The sequence below is a fragment of the Manis javanica genome, chromosome 7 (genome assembly GCF_040802235.1).
Source record: "Manis javanica isolate MJ-LG chromosome 7, MJ_LKY, whole genome shotgun sequence".
NCBI classification, from domain to species: domain Eukaryota; kingdom Metazoa; phylum Chordata; class Mammalia; order Pholidota; family Manidae; genus Manis; species Manis javanica.
Genome location: NC_133162.1, coordinates 7,451,734 through 7,466,865, shown reverse-complemented (window position 1 = coordinate 7,466,865; position 15,132 = coordinate 7,451,734). Strand labels below are relative to the sequence as shown.

General features: G+C 50.8%; 1 long non-coding RNA gene across 1 annotated transcript in view; it reads left to right on the top strand.

The window, feature by feature from the left end:
- Nucleotides 1–13,994: 13,994 nt before the first annotated feature.
- LOC108407099 (uncharacterized) overlaps nucleotides 13,995–15,132 on the top strand; it is a 33,223-nt gene continuing 32,085 nt past the window's right edge. Inside the window, exon 1 of the long non-coding RNA XR_005059317.2 lies at nucleotides 13,995–14,149. This is a non-coding gene — a long non-coding RNA (uncharacterized lncRNA). The remainder of the gene's footprint in view (nucleotides 14,150–15,132) is intronic.

Sequence of the window (15,132 nt, the reverse complement as noted above, 5' to 3'; positions counted from 1 at the left end):
ACCCATGCGCGCTCACACCCACAACAGTGGCAGGGGGTCCTTTTCCCAGAGTGACAGAGGGAGACCCCCTGAGCGAGGGCCTGGGCTAACACCACCCCTCCAGCCAGGACACCCACAGGGCATGGGCACAGGAGCACCAGGCCAGCCCACTGCCCGGAAGGGCGGCCCCAGCCCACAATGCCCGAGGAATGCAAAGCATTCAAATTCATGTGGTCACTCAGCTCTGACCAGTGTTTGTTCTTTCCTCTCTCTTTTTTTTCCCTCCTAAGGTTTAATTTTCAAGAGGGAGGCCAAAAGAGCCAGTCACACCCCTGCTCCCGCGGGGCCTAGGAGGGCAAGAGGTGGATCAGAAGGGAGACGTGGGGGATGCCGCTCTCCACGGAGTGCACAGATGGCACCCTCGGACCCTGCCCAGGAAGGTCTCAGGGCGGGGGTGCCTCTGGAACCCCCCGGTCAGCGGCCTCACCGGGGTAATGCTCACCCACAGCCCCATCACCTTTGCCCCAGTTCCTTGCCTCAAACTTCGGCTTTCCAGAGCAGAGCGTGTCCCCGACAGCCTACTTCCTTGGCACAGGCTAGCGTGTTTCCTATGGGACTTTGGATACGGGTTAAGAACCTGGCATCTGACTCAGCAGTCTGGAAACCTTGACAGCTGGAAGAGGCATTTGGTCAACACTTTATTTCCATGTGGGGTGAAAATCCAGGCCTGCACTTAAATCCCTCCGTCCCAGATGTCTGTTCCGTAGGACTGATTCCCAGATGCCTGCAGGGTTACATGTGTCTCTCCACTGCCAGGTGCTTAGATTAGAGCCCCTTTGCTAAAAAGCACAGCCCATAGGGGGCCACCCATCCACGCTCTATCAGAAATAAGAGTCACCCACTTTACAGCAGAGGAAACCGAGGCCACGAGTGATGAAGGGACAGTTCAAATAATACAGGGTGGGAGACAAGCTCAGATGCACGGCCAGCCTGGGACCCTCACTCGGCCCCCCACCAGGTTTCCCTCCAGAGAAGGAGGGCTGGCCTTATAGCCCAGGGTTCCTGGTCATTGCAGGCTCAGGTCCTCTATCCCCAAAGGCCAAAGGCTCACATTTCCACCCAGCCCCACGCAGGCAGCCATACTTACCTGGGGTCCAGGCTGTGAAGACAGCCCGGGTGTGGTGTCTACCCTGTCGCGTTCTGATCAGCTCTGAGCTGTCAGAGGAACAGTGACAACCAGGGGGATGTCCAGCTTGGGGAACAGGGATGAAACGGGGAGGGACTCAAACCTCCTTATCATACTAAGAGATGACATTTCCTGAGCACCCCCCTGGGACCCAACTGCTCCAAGCCCTTGGGGAGCATTTACTCCCTCCCACCAGCCCTCGAGAAGGCTCCCTGGTGGTATCCGTGGCTCTGCCAAGGCACAGACCACCCATGCTAACTAACCCTCAGGGGTGAGCAGAGTCCAATTCTCCACCCCAGCTGACCTGCACCCACTGCCCAGGAAGCCTGGCAACAGAACAGAGGAGCTGGAAACCGTGTCACCTCGGATTCTTCACTTTTGATGCATTTTCCTCCTCTGCGGATGCCAACCACATTCTCTTCTCAACCCAGGAGAAATTACAGACCTTCAGGACGTTGCATGGGTGTGAATGCCGTTTCTAAAAATAGCGCTAGGCTCCTGTTTAGAGCTCCCATATTATATGTCGCGTGGCACTCTGTGCTGTTTCACAGGAGAGCCTTGAGGGGGCCGTGTGGGGTGTCGCTGTGCCCAGAGGGAAGGGGGAGGCTAGAGTGGAGGGGCCAGGAGCACACACTTGTGGAGTGCGGTGGCCCTGAGGCCGGACCAGCCAAGCCCCACAGGGACCAGCAGCAAGCTCTGCTCCATGGGGCAGGGGCACCTGCGTGGCCCAGGCTGACTTGCCTGGGGGTACATGGGCAAAGTCCTTCTCCTTAATAACACCCAAAGGAGTTCTATAACCAGACCCGTATAAAGCCAACAAAACGATTAGTCAAAAAATAACATTGATGATAACTGCTAGCAAGGAAGCAAGGGAGCGTTTCTTAGACGTGATTAGGCGCCGTACAGTCACTCCTTACGTAACACGTGTCAATTAGTTTAGCTTAACAACTGGTGGGCACACCCACGATCCCCATTTCTCAGGTGGGACGCAGAGGATGAGGCGGCCGTCCTGTGGTTTGTATGGAGGAGCCAGTGCTCAAACAAGTCTGGGCTCCCAAGCCCGGCTGCTGACTCCACATCAGAACTTGGAACATGACATCGTGTCTCCTGAGAAGCCCAGCGCACAGGAACACATGGCAACCCTCAGCCCCGTCGCCCGAGGCTTGGCCTCAAGGAACCTCTCAACCACAAGCTGGTACAGATGCTTGTTTTGTGTCCCTTTATGGATTATCTTCTAGATTTCACATTCCTAATGTCAGAGCAGTACTTTGCCAGCATCAGGGTTTTTACATGAATGGGGAGGATTCAAGGACAGTGTAGCACTTCCTCCAGGGCCTTGGTTCTCAGCGTTTCTGTCACTCAGAGTCAGCTGGTCCTATTCTTGCTGCTGCACAGAACCATGTCAGGCTGAGCAGAGGTCCCTGCTCCTTCCTTATTACTGAAGGTGGTGTTCTCTGCATCTCTCCTGGGGCTTTAGTTCTGGTTTTTGACAGTTTGTAAAGAATTTCCTTACCAGCCTCCTTTGCAGAGACTCCACGGCTTCCTGAGATGTCCCTTCTGGACCCCAGACCCTGATCCCAGTGGCTGGGACCCTCCACATTCCTCTCCCTCTAGGAGGGTTCTATGTCTATGTGGGAGGAAGGACCCAGCTTGTCTCTCCAGGATTATACCTTCTGTCCGAGGAGCAGTCTTGCAACCGTTTAACCTTCTAGAAGCCACCTCCGGACACTTGGTGAAAGCTATTTGCAGTCAACCCAATGGCATTTAAGCCAGCCAATTACCGGCAAGCTAAGATGCCCCTCCTGGAAGAAGAGTGCCAGCAAGTGTCTCAATCATGACTTCTCAGACAGGGAAACCCTGGTGGGAACATATTATGGAAATGAAGCCCACCTTTACATGAGGCTGGGAGGTAACTCAATAGCCCTGAAATTCTCCTTTCACCAGGAGAAAATGCAATTAGGCAGATTTTGATTACATGTGATATTCTTAAATGGTCCCTCAGTCCTTTTTTCCTTCTTTGTTAAAATAGATAAGCAAATGAGGGCTCCTCACACCTGGCATCAGAACAGGGAGAAGCCCCAGAATCTTAACTCAGTCCAGGCCCATGATGGTCAGTGCCAAGGGATGGGTGGGAGAATTGAAATTCTGATGGCATCTGCTAGTCGGTATCCAAATTTCAATCTGGAAACAGTTGACCTTGAGGTGCTTTCAGGAATAAGGAAACACCAAAACAGAGAAAGGGCTCTGCTGGCATTACAAACACTGCTTTTTGCATCAGAATGGGAAGACAGGGTGGTGATTTACCACTAGGACCTCCAAACCTGCCTACTTTTCTTCACTGCAGGCCTCTGCAAGGACTTGCAGAATCCCTTCCCCACCTCCAGACAGCTGTCCATTCTCCCTGCCCCCAATTAGTCCACTGTTTCTACCCCAGAGTGTGTTTTCTCAATGCACCATTCTCAGGGAAGAAAGAAAAAGCACTCACTGGGACTTTACTCTTTGTCTGATTCCTTCCTTAAAACCACCCTTAACACATTATCGTCAGTCAAAACAACCGGAGCATGAAGGCAGTGACCCAAAGGGGAGTCCACACAGCCAGGAAGCCTCTAGAGGCACAATTCAAATTCAGTTCTTTTGCTGCAATGCCTCTGTTCTCTCCTCCACACCATGCAGCCTCACCAAAAGAGACTAAAAGGGAGGATTGCAACAAAGAAATGACTCCCTAATGGTGGAACTTTTGACTCTGTGGCTCTTGTGTACAAACAGGCTAGAAGGTAGGAAGTGTTAGGGTCCAGGAACTCAGGGTTTTCCCAAGAGAACAAAGCACACAGGCATGGAGATGTAAGTACAGGCAAAGTCTTTATTCAGCCAGCAAGCTGGGGTCGACAGCACCTCCCCTGACACGCAGGCCGAGTCCGAGCTGCCGACCCCCAGACAACTTTAGGTATTGCTTATATAGGATTTTCACAGCCGTTACACCGAAGCCCGCGCATTTCTATAACCAATAATTTTAAAACACATTCTATATTGTAACCTTTCAGGGAACACTCCAGTTGCCTGACCGCTTCAATTGTTATCTCTTGCTTACCCAAGCATGTCTATGTGACTTATCACGGATCACACCCCCAGGCTGTTGCCCACTTCTAGTTATCTAACTTAAAGCCCGCGCATTTCTAAGCTTAGCCTCGGGTTGTTAATTCAAAACTGGGTGGCCCATGCTTTAGGCAGTTAGGTTAAATGTTATTAGTCCTTTTTCCTGACTCTTGATGCCCTCTGCCCTCCTTTACAGGAAGGTCAGCCTTGGGCCTCTCACACCAGCTCAGGTGAGCCCAACATGTCCCAGAAAGGCCGGTGGTGCTGGGCCCTAGCTGTCTCCTCCGAGGGGCCCTAGTGAGGCGAGGCATCTAAATGAACAACAGCACAGCTTTGCGATTTGCAAAACAGGCTCACACACCTCATCCACTGAAGAGTCCAGGACATCGAGGACAATGTCATGCCCGTTTGGTAGATGAGAAAGTTCAAGAACAGAAGAAAAATACTAGTTTGATCTGAAAGACTTCATATTGCTTGCAGGCTCCCGACATCTAAAAAAATATTTTTTGACTAAAGTTATCTCCAGTACAATTTCTGGCTTCATCAGATGATTTACGTTCCCAAAAAGCATATTTTAATGTTTACAAGACTGACTGATTTTTCACTCCAAAGGATTCAGCACCAGACATCAAAAACTGTGTTTTTACAAAATAGAAGGAGAGGGGCAGTAGGGGGAAGGGATCCACTTACATTTTAAAGGTTTGTTGTATTTTTTTGTGTGTTTTTTTTCCCTGCAGCCAAGCGTAAAAAGTTGAAGATATCTGTTAACATATTGATTGCCTTGAGCACTATTTTAAATTAGCTTTCCGTTCCCCTCCATATGCTTTTCCATTAAATGTAAATAAATTAAGGTTCATGTTTCTGGAAGAGATATGCTGGGGCCTCCTCAGGATCTGAGATGAGTTTATCAGCCAGGTCTGTGCTGTCGGAAATTCATCACAACCTGTGAGACGGCGCTGGGTCGGCTGCCCCGGGGGCCGCTGGCTGTGTGCTCATGAACACCCTGGATGGGGCACAGACATCCCTGGGAACCCAGACGCTGCCACCACACACCGGACCAGAGAAGGGCTTCATGTCCCTCTGGCAAGCTATTGAGCCCGCGTGGCCACAGACGACTGCTGTTTCCGTCAACCGCTGTCACTGAGATGCACGGTGGCCCCTGGGCGCCACCTGGCCACCGTGTTACTCCTTCCCAGGACTGCTGCAACCACTCCCTCACTGCCTGAACATGCGCTGTCCAGTGACTTGGAATAATTAAGAAATAGCGATGAATATTTTAGCCTTCACAACTCTTACTGTCGCATGTCAGAAACCCTACTTGGACAAGCTCTGTGCGTGTAGAAAAATAATCTTCCCTCCACCCTTCTACAATCCTGGATGAGACCCTCCTGTCTTTAAAGACAGATGAACAGGGGGAAAACAAATTCAGTAACATATGTGCTTCCTGTGTACCTGGGAGAGACCCAGAAAAACTGAGTAACTCCCCCAAATGGCCCAAGACATCACCTTAAATACCATCTCCAGCTAACATCTCCAGCTAAAGACAGAAGACGTTGGTGGGGGGAGCCAGTTATGGGAGGTTATCAGGCAAAACACAGCGAACAAGGGTCAGGTTGTTATGCAGATTTAAGCCCATGCTTTCTCCATTGATGAATTTCTAGGTTTTGTCATCCCCTCTTCTAGGAGCAGAGAGGGGGGACACCCTTAGGAATGGAGATTTCCCTTATAAATGTGCATTTCTCTTACAAAAAGGTAACTTCTATTCAATTTTCAGAGCTTCTCAAAAAAACCGTTTCTTAAAAATAATCAGCCTAAAATAATCCTTATGCCCATGAGACATATTTTGGGGTGACAAGTTGTGCTCCCCTTCAGCTGTATGACATAAGTGTCTTGCATAAGACCAGGGGCAGAGCTGGCTTCCGGCCTGACTGTGCCCAAGATTCGTTCAAGGGCTGTCTGCCTGTCTCCCCCTCTCCCCACTGCAGGTGTTGCCCTCTCCCCAGTAGTTAGGTGCTGGGGGTCAGGACTTGCTTACTGAAAGGGTTCATCAGGCTGCTGTGAGACAAAGGCCCCACTGTGCTCAGGGCCCCTGTGCACCCTAGACAGACCGGACCTCCGGGTCTCACAGAATGCCCTGGAACATGGAAACAACCACCCAGCTGTGGGGCCCAGGAGCCTAGGAGTGAGAACTTGAGCTGAATCAACAATTGAAGGACCCCTCTGAGGCCCCCTCTGAAGGACTTGTTGGGGGAGGCCTTTGCAGGGGCTCTGATGATGAGGAGCAGTGGTGGTGCCCTGAGAAAAATCTGCGGGAAGTGAAGGCGCTGACCAGTGGCCCAGGAGAAGGACCCAGAGTGAGGCCGGCCCTGACAGTCCTGACCCAGCGCGCCCTTCTCCACCCCCGTCCACCGCCCCAGCTCAGAGAGGGAATGAAACTCTTCCCTAGGAGCCAGCAGCCTGGCTGGAGGGCAGGGATTGGGGGAGGGCGGTGGAAGGCTGAGAAGGCAGGCAGCGGCCAGTGGGCTGCAGGGGGACCTCACAGCTCCAGTTACACCTGGGGGCCCCACCCCCATGATGGCAACTCCCAGAAGGAATGAATGGATAGAAGGATCCCAGGAAAGACACGCTCTCCTGTTAATCCAGGATGTAGAAATCCACAGTTTTTTGGTTCTGCTGCAAATGTGACTCATGTTCACCAGGAGGTGTAAATTTTTTGCAGACATACTCAAAATAGTATTTCAGGTTCATGTAGCAATATATCTAGTATGACTAGTATGCAGAATTTTTCTAACTATATGGGTTGTATTTCTAATGGTTCATTCTTTGGGTTCACACCTGATGAGTGTGTGCACGTTTGGCGGATAAAGGTCTCCACCTCCGCCCAGTCCTGCCCTATTCTAGTCCTGACAGTGGTAGTGACCTTCCTCACTGGGAGACTGTCAGGGGGGCCGGGTCTGAGCTCTGGTGTCTCAGCCAGTACAGGGTCCACTCTGCTTGGGAGGGAGGGAGCCGGGGAGGAAGAGAAGAGAGGAGGGAGGGAGGAAAGACATAAATACAAGATTTTCCCCCCAGAATTATTTAAAGCTTTATCCTTAAACCCATGGCTCTCCTAGAGTGCCTATTTTGATTTTTCTAGTTTCCCTTTTGGTCCTTTTCTACCCACATGCTAATTTTGCATCTATAGCCAAAGAGTTACATTCTTTCCACACATGAGGTTGTGTGTTTTTTAACTTAACATTTTCTTAACATTTCCCCATACAGATAGAATGCTGAATATTTTCCATTGAGTAGCTATGCTACAATATAACTAAGCTCTTTTCTTATTTGGGGACATTTCGGTGATTTCTGTTTGGCTTCACTATTAAGCATATTATTATAAATGATAATGAACATTTTTGATGCTTCCATTCGATCCCTTCCTTAGCCCAGACTCTCAGGTGCCGGAAGAAGAATGCAGATTGTGTAAGTCTTGGCGGTTCTTGCTTCTTCTCGCCGTTTTGCTTTCTGCACCTGAGGGACCCATCGGGGAACCTACAGGCCTCATGAACGTGCTCATGGCACCTCAGCTCAGCGTTAAACCAAACTGTTCAAACACAGGCTTTTACAAAGCCCAAAATGGTGTCTCCAGCTTCATCTTCTCCATTCTAGCAACTTCTCCCTTGAGGGATTGTTTTTACTTGGATATCTTTGGGAGTCTTGCTGTTTTTAAAATGTGAGTGAGTTCTTTAGATATTATTTTATTGTATTATTTTAATTCTTTGTCAGTCCTATTCCAAAAACCATGTTGCTTTCATTTTTGGTGTACATGCTCTCCCAGTACTCTATCCCTTAAAATTGTTTTCTGTTATTGTCATTATTTGGAAGTTTGCAGACCTTCCCTATTCACTCAGCTGATCTTTGTCATTGTGGTTGTTTCTATTGCTTGGGAGAGGAGCAGTGCATCCACAGACCTGATGAATATGCTGTATTCTGTTCTGCTAGTTTATCTAAAGTGCACTTTTCCATATTTAATACTTGAATCTGCCTGGGCTCTGTTGGGTGTATGGCATTCTGTGGATCTGAACTAACCTTTTATTCCAAATAACTAGCCTGCTGTCAAACACTATTTAGAAACACCCTTTGTTTAGTGCTTGTTTAGGGAAGTGGACTTTATTGTGTGTTAACATTTTTCCTACTCAGGCCTGGTTCTCTGGGCTGTCCCACTGTCTGTCTCTCCTTCGGCCAAAGCCGACTCTGAGGTGTCACGTAACTGATTAATAATATGCTTTTGGGTATAGCAACCTCAGCTCACGCCCCCTCCCTCTCTACCCCTCACTTTATTGCTCTCAATTTCAAGAACATTTTCTGAAATTCTTGCCTATTCCTATTTTCCACATGGGATTTCAAAGCATATTGATTTCAAAACGGCTTTTTGGGATTTTGATTGGAATTGTGTTGATTCCATCCATTAGCTTGAGGGAGGATAGACACCTACTCAATATTTTATCTTGCTGGCTAGAGCATAGCTGGTCTGTCTCAAACTCCTTTTTAAAATTAGCTTGGATAATTCCATCTGAAGGGCACCTTCCACGGTCTGCCCCACACCTGGACGCTGGCATCATCCTAGGCTGTTTAGTGTCTACCTGGGTGATCCATGGGGACAGCCTGCTCATGATGCCCCAGTGCTCTGGCCTGCTATGATTGGAATCTTAGTGCCCAGCCCGGAAACTGCCTGGTCTCCAAAACCACAGATTCACCACCTTCCATCTTTGCCACCCACTGGCTTACATGTCCCCACTCCCACCACTCTCTGACCTTGTTGAGACCCCCAATCCACTGACCCCTTCATTGTCTCACTACCCAAGTGGTCCCCCACATTCACTGTCCTTACTCTAGTTAAGTGGCGTGTACTGTCGTGACGATCTGCTAGAAGTGCAGTGTCACCCTGTACCCCTTGCCCTCCCGTGCCTGCACACACCCATTGCTTCTTATTGCAAGCACCTCCAGCCAGAGCCGCACTGACCGTTGTTGGTACCTCTTGCACGCTATGGACTGAACTGTGCCCTCCCAAATTTCCTGTGTTGGAGCTCCAACCCCCAGCGCGAGTATATTCGGAGACAGGGCTTTAGAGGGGTAATCATGGTTAATTACGGTCATGGGATGGACTCCTATCTGATAGGATGGTGGCCTTATAAGAGGAACAAGAGCGCTCTCTGCACTGAGGAAAGGCCATGTGAGGCCACAGAGAGAAGGCAGGCCTCTGTAAGCCAGGAAGCAGGCTCTCCCCAGACGCAGATCGGTCACATCTCCACCTCAGACTCTCCAGCCTCCAGAACCGTGAGAAACTTGCCAAAGCCACCTGGTCTGTGCTATTATCTGGTGGCAGCCCACCCAGCCTCAGACACTCCATTAGAAAACATATTAATAATGATATTTTATGACTGCATTGGTGTAAAGATATACTGATATTGTATATTAAAACATTTTCTTCTTCAGCCTTAAGGTTCATTTTTCCTCCTAATTGAAAAAAAGAAACATTTTCATGAGCCCTAAAGTTCTTGGGTCCTGAGTAGTCTTCCTGTCAAGCCGGATGGATAAATTGGTGCTGTCACCAGCGCCCAGCTGGGGGTTTTCTCGGACCACAGCAGGGACCTTGGCTGCAGGCAGCTAATGCTCCAAAGAGCAGCCCCAACTAATAATGGGGGGCTGTAGGTGGAGAGTGCAGGCAGGGCCCATCTGAGGCATGTTCCATTCCGTGAGAGCTCCCGGAGGCCTGCAGCGGATGGGAGCCCAGCTGCCCGCAGTGGACACCTGCTATGGGCACACCTTGGGCTGGCTTTCTTCCCTTCCTAGTTCGCTTCCCCACTTCCCTACTTGTGCTTCGTGGTGTCACCTCCCAAATAAATACTCATGTTACTTTTCTCAAATCCTTGTCTGAGGGTCTGCTTAGGGGGCACCCAATCTCAAATACAACCATTCTCTAGCAAACACAGTTTGCTCTAGAAAACTCTCCTAACCAGCTTCCACTGAACAAAAAGTGCCTGGAGTAGCCAATCTGCTTTCCTGCTCTGAATGGGACCACCGGATGTTGTCAACACCTGCATGCTCTTGGATCGGGGTGCGGGCTGCTTTCCGGGACCCTGACTACCTCTGCTCGCATCTCTGCTCCCAGAGGATGGACTGTGTGCTTACCAGAAGTTGGGTGTGGTAGTCCCAAATCTGTAGGCTCAAGTTTTATTTTTTATTATAATGGTGGTGTTTTATTAAATATAGTTTAAGCCAAAGAAATATAAATGTAAAAAGAAAAAATTGCTGTTTCTGTGAAAACTAGTTGACTATGTGGCTAAGACTAAGTAGACAAGTTGCTAAAAAGGCTATCAGTCAAATGAGAGGGGGGTTACCATCTGTAAGAGGTTGGAGAAAATGGCAAAAATCTAGAAGGCGTCAGAGCCACACTGTTTCAGAATATTTAGGATCTCTTTCCACTTAAAAGTCAAATGAAACTAGAAATTGCAGGTGATGCGCCGTGAATGTGGTAGGCGTTGCGGGAAGGGAGTGTGGGTCGCCTGTGTTCTTAGGTTTCCAAACCCATTGTCCTCTCTCCCCAAGATCTAGGTCAGGGAAGGATGCATCTCAGACTCAGACCCATGTCTAGCTGTTACTCTCTCCCCTCTCCCCCAGCCTGGAGAACTGTCATCTCCCCCAAAGGTAAAACCAGCTCAACCAGCAATTATCAGAATCTATCATTAGGCCATGACCTCAGCAGATAAAACCTCCAAGCCAGATTCCTCCTCTCCCTGAGGCCCCCGTCTAAACCGCGGCAGGAAGGAGGGATAAAAGAGCATTTCAGGCAAGCATCACCCACCTCCTTAACGCAGCCTGGCCCTCAGCAGGACCCTGTCTAACTCTCCCCCAGAATGTGGGCCCACTCTGTAGCCTTCTGCAGGTTCTTTACTATGAATGCCCCAGAGACAAACAGCCTGCCAGCACCCCACATCTGTCTGACACAGTCGGGACATGGCCCATGCTCCGTCCATACCACTGTGCAGGCCACCGAGTGAGTAAGGAAATCCACTTCTGCCCAGGCCGTCCATGCCCCTGTGATCTTAGCAGGCTTTCATTTCACAGGGGGTCATTTTCCTGACCTTGCTATAAAATGTCTCACTGCAGGCCCTCAAGAGAGACTGTACTCTGAGGGTCCTGGGACAGCCCCAGAATCTGCAGACAGCAAGAAGGGTGCAGAGAGGAGGAGGGTGTAGGAAGAGAAGGCAGTGGTTCCTGAGTCCCAGCTTTCTCAAGCTCCTCTGTGTTCTCAGCCTTCAGGTTCACAGGAAGGACGGAAGAGAAAGGGGTACAGTGCACAGGGGCTGATGGGAATTCTGGGTACCTCGCTCCAGAGGGGCTGAAACAACCAGGGCCAGGGTGCCATCTGTTGCTGGGGGCAGGAGATGGAAGCAGGACCTCGCTATCTGGGGCAGGTCCCCAGCATCAATAGGCAAGGGACTAAACCTGTGATGAGCATTCGTTCTGGGCCAGGCTGGGCTAACTCAGCTGCCCCTCCTGGCACCCTGAAGCTGGGGTGCATCAGTCCACAAAGCTAGAGGTGCCCACCTGCTGTGGTCAGGCACAGCCAGGCAACTTCCCCTGTCCATCACCCTTAGCCTAGATGAGGTCTGAAGAGGCCTCTGCTGTTGTCTGCCACCTCAGCTCCTTGGGGGTTCACTCATGGCCCAGCGATCAAGCTGTCAGCTTCTTTTTGGGGTCTGCTGCCCACTGGAACGTAAGCTCCATGAGAGCAAATCTCACATCTGCCTGCCTTGTTTGGTGGTCTGGCCCCAAAGCCCAGCCAGGCTCCTGGCAACCAGTCCATGTTCAGGAAATCCCTGCCAAGGGTCCTCTGCAAGGGCCACCGGCAACACCCGGTGCTCCCAGCTGCTTCGGGGGGCTAGAGGAGCCAGCTTTCGTTTCTTTTTGTGGGGCTGTATTAACCTTTCTGGAAACTCTGGCTGTCTGACCAAATACACAGCACACTTGGAACTTGCTGTGTAGAGATTCTTTGAAATTTTCCCAATACTATCATAAAAATTAAAAATTCATCTCATGAAAAATAAAAGGCAAGTGTAACTAACAGGAAGGTTGGCTCCGGAGCCTGAAGTGGATGAGGAAGGACTTGGGGCTCCACAGGAGGGCCTTCCTGCTGCCCCCCTGTGCAGGGGCTGCACCTGGGCCCCTTACCTGGACACCCCCAGTCAGTACACTTCTTCCTGTCCCCATATACTGGGGACGGGCCCCAGCTGAGCCCTGGCTCTTTGCCCTACCTTGTGGGGTGCTTTGCATGGGGCTGTCTCACAAGCTTAATTTGCATTCCAGCTTCAGCTCTGTGGCCTCCAAAGAATAGATTGCTGGGCTCTCTTGCTTAGGTCACAAAGTTAGGTCTCCTTGACCGAGCCTACCTCCTTCTTAGGAGCTGGTGACAGCACCAAAAATCACATACCCTAAAGGCGATGGATACGCAGGGCAGCACGTGCTGTTGACACTCCACGCCAGGGGCAGATTGTGTAACTTGCACTAAAATTCATGCAGAGCCCATAGTTCTGTGACCCCCATCAATCATCTCACTAAAATAATTTCATGAAGCTCAACTGGGAGTTGGAGTTGATCGTTGAACAAAACACATAAATGTGTACACTGAGCGGGTCCACACACAACGGCAACACGTGACTACGTATGCCCAAACCCTGAGAACACTCAGGTCACTGGAACCTCACGTAACTAGAGATTTGAGGTCTACTTTTGCACTGTGTAATGGCTTCATGCTGAGCAGCTTATACTTCCCTAGCCCTTGACTTTGGGCTTGAACCTGAGACTTGCTCTGGCTACCTGGGTATTGTTATCAGACCGAATAAACACAGATCCGGGAATGTGGTCAACTCTCATTCTGGCGATCCGTCCTGAGAAGAACACGCTTCCCTGTCAGCCTGGGTCCCAGAGGGAGCCATGTGGAGCAGACCACATACCCGGGTAGCCATTAGTCCAAGTAGGATGCTGGACATGTGGCTTCCCTAATCCTGAACTGTAGCCTGGACCCTGAAGCCCAGAGCCAGGAGCCAGAAGTCCAAGCCAGCCCAGCTGAGTAGCAGATGACCTGAAGACCAACAGGAATGACACTAACTGATTGTCATTTCAGGCTACTGAATTTTGGGATGGTTTGTTTTGCAGCATTATTGTGGCAATAACTGACTGATACATTATCCAAACTCCTACAGAGTTTACACAGACACTCAGATCACACACAGGCACTTGTGTGAAATACTCACATACAAAACACACACATGCACTCCCCTTTGCAGTGAACATACAAGGCCACTGTCTCAGGAGCTAGGTGGTCCCCCTGCTGGCGTGTGGTCCTCTTTCTCTGATGCTTCCAGAGCCACCGTCCAGGCACCCCTGGGTCTTTCAGGGGTCAATTTTGCCTTTAGCATCCATCACCTTGCAGCTCAGAACTCTACTCTTTATCTTGCCAAGTTGTTCTCAAGTCCTTTCTGCCAGAAGAGTGTTGCTTTTGAAGCCCTGGCAGCTTACTATTTTTTTTCCTTTCTTACCCCAGTTGTTGAACGCCTGTCAGACTTGTGACATCCTATTCTCCCAAGGGAAAAATTACAGCGGGGATGTATGCAAATGAATTCTCGGAATGTGTGTCTTTCATGTCCTTGCTGTTGGCGGCCCCTCTGTCGAGTCTGCTTTTCCGACTGCCACCACAGCTGCTCCAGCATTGAGCTGTAAACCGATCCATCCTTTCATCAGAGGGGAACAGGTGCCCCTGCTCCTGGTCACAGCCAGCGGAAGAAGAAAGTCAGGGCTGGAAAAGGCCTGGCCCCTCCCTCATCTCCTCTGCAGGCTGGCTGGGGACAGGTAGGCCTCCCACACTCCTGATGCCCCAGCTCAAGCACACGGGAGCAGGGTCATGTTGGGCAAGCCTTGGGGGGGGCCTGAGAAAGCCCATCGGCCTCACAGAGACCCCTTCTCAGGCCCCACCCTGCTAAGGAGGATTGGATGCTGTCTATACAGGGAGCTGCATCCTACTTCACTTGGGAAGAATTTGTTGATTTGACTTTGTGCCGGGCCCAGGTGGGGCACACCTGTGGAAACAAGCCATGACAATCTGTGTGGTAAGGGCAGGTGGGCACACTCTTCCCACCCAACCCAGGAAGTTCAGGGAGGGCCACTCGGCAAGATGATTTTCAACTTGAATCTTAAGGGGTGAGTAACGATCTCCAGGTGAATCGAGGGGAAGGGCATTCCAGGGAGAGGGGGTGGCACGTGTGCACAGCACGAGGGATGCGGGTCTGACGTGTCTGAGGGACTGAAAGGAGCTCAGAGCAGGGTGAACCCAGGGTGACGAGGGAGAGACCGCGGGAGCACCGTTACGCCCCCTCCGGAGCCACACTAATAGGTTTCAATGTGTCCAGTTGGCAGTGGAAATGAAAATAGAAGCAGAAAGCTTTCCGGGAGGGAGAGGCAGAGGGCCTACTGGTGAGCCAGCGAACACCTTCGCCCTCTTCACTGCTTCTCCCTCTGCCTGACCCTTGGCATCATGAACATCACATGCTGAGAGTGGAGACTTCAATGCCTACGGGGACTTGCCCCCCACCCCTCCTTGACCAGCACCTTCACCCAGGGCCTTACAGCTCAAGAGGCCCCTGTCTGGGGGGACTGGCCGCAGGCCCTGGTGCCCATCTCCCTTTGGTACCTGCCTCCTCCTCGGGCTGCCAGCAAGTATTTTTTGAGCAGCACAGCACCCCAGAGCCATGGGTGTTGGGGCTATAAGTACCAGACAGCACAGAGGGGGTCTCTGGCCTCTTGGATGGAATCTTCCCCCCAAGGAAGGCAGGTGT